The following is a 2,500-nucleotide window of genomic DNA, read 5'->3' on the forward strand; positions in this document are numbered from 1 at the left end:
TTCCCTTCCATACATCCACCCTAGACATCTATCCATCATCTCCCTCTCTCTCTCTCTCTCTCTCTCTCTCTCTCTCTCTCTCTGCCTATCCATCCATCCATCCATCCATCCATCCATCCATCTATCTATCTATCTATCTATCTATCTATCTATCTATCTATCTATCTATCTATCTATCTATCTATCTATCTATCTATCTATCTATCTATCTATCTATCTATCTATCTATCTATCTCACCTGGCTCTCTGCGTCACTTTCCCCTTTCCTCTTTCTGTGTGTCTGTTTAGCCATCTGTGTGCTTGTATCTGTCCATCAGTCAGTCTTTTGTTTCTTTAGTTTTTTCCAACAGTCTATTCACATCTATTCACATCAGTCCTTCCATGCAAATAAGAATTGTGATGATTTTAAACTGACATTTAATCAAATTAATTATTACTTATTTTTTGCATTGTGGCATTGTTAAAATCATTGGCTTCTTGTGATTAATCTTTTGTGTTTGCATTTTCCTTGATGAATAATACATAAATGCTAATTATTATTGTTATTATTATTATTATTATTAAATATAATTACAAACACAAAAGAGCCGAACAATCTACCTCAAAACAGGCTGGCTTATAAAATACAGTCAGCTGAATTGACAGTTGACATTTCGACTGAAATAATTGATCTTTCTATTGCAGATGGGCAATGCAAAGCAACTGTATTAAGAGTGAAGTAATGACTGAATGTATGCACTAAATGTATTTACTGAGTGAGTGAGTGAGTGAGTGTGTGTGTGTGTGTGTGTGTGTGTGTGTGTGTGTGTGTGTGTGTGTGTGTGTGTGTGTGTGTGTGTGTGTGTGCGTGCGTGCGTGTGTGTGTGTGTGTGTGTGTGTGTGAATACATTATTCAACTAACAGACAGAGGGACAAACAAACGAATGGTGGAATGAATGAATTAACTAATTAAATGTATTGAATAAATTAATGCACTGACTTAATGTATTGAATGAATGAATGAAAATAATGAATTAATTAATTAATATACTCACTAAATGTATTGAATGAATGCATTGAATTAATGAAATGACTAAATGTATTAAATGAATAAATGAATGAATGAATGAATGGACAGGAATGAATGAACTGATTAAATGTATTAAGTAAATGTTTTGAATGAATGAACAAACTGACAATGTGTTGAATGGATGGACAGATGGATGGATGAAAGGAATAGATGGACAAATGAATGAATGAATGAACTGACTAAATGTATGAATGAATAAAATTAATGGATAGAATGGATGGACATAGGAATAAATGAATGAACTGACTAAATGTATTGAATGAATCTATTAAATGCATGTATTGCATGAATGTATTGAAAGAATGAACGTGCTGACTAAATGGGATGGATGGATGAACTGACAAAATGTATTTAATGAATAAACTGATTAAACATATTGAATGAATTGATGGATGGATGGATGGATAGATGGTTGGATAGATGAACTGACAAAATGTATTGAATTAATGAATGAACTGACTAAATGTATTTGAATGGATGGATGGATGGATGGATGGATGGATGGATGGATGGATGGATGGATGGATGGACGGAGGAATGAATGAGTGAACTGACTAAATGTATTGAATGAATGTATTGAATGAGTGAATGAATGAATGAATCGATGGACAGAGGAATTAATGAATGAACTGATTAAATGTATTAAGTGAATGTTTTGGATGAATGAACAAACTGACAATGTGTTAAATGGATGGATGGAATAGATGGACAAAAGAATGAATGAATGAATGAATGAATGAATGAATGAATGAATGAATGAATGAATGAATGAATGAATGTATGAACTGACCAATGTATTGAATGAATAAATGAATGAATGAATGAATGGATGGATGGATGGATGGATGGATGGATGGATGGATGGATGGATGGAATGGACGGACATAGGAATGAATGAGTGAACTGACTAAATGTATTGAATGAATGTATTGAATGAGTGAAAGAATGAATGAATGGATGGACAGAGGAATTAATGAATGAACTGATTAAATGTATTAAGTGAATGTTTTGAATGAATGAACAAACTGACAATGTGTTAAATGGATGGATGGATGGAATAGATGGACAAATGAATGAATGAATGAATGAATTAATGAATGAATAAATGAATGAACTGACCAATGTATTGAATGAATAAATGAATGGATGGATGGAATGGACGGACATAGGAATGAATGAATGAATGAACTGACTAAATGTATTCAATGGATGGATGGATGGATGGATGGATGAATGGGCAGACAGAAGAATGAATGAATGAATGAATGAATGAACTGACTAAATGTATTGAATAAATCTATTGAATGCATGTATTGCATGAATGTATTGAAAGAATGAACGAGCTGACTAAATGGGATGGATGGATGAATGAACTGACAAAATGTATTCAATTAATGAATGAACTGATTAAACGTATTGAATGAATTGATG

This window comes from Danio aesculapii, chromosome 12 (genome assembly GCF_903798145.1).
Source record: "Danio aesculapii chromosome 12, fDanAes4.1, whole genome shotgun sequence".
Lineage (NCBI taxonomy): Eukaryota > Metazoa > Chordata > Actinopteri > Cypriniformes > Danionidae > Danio > Danio aesculapii.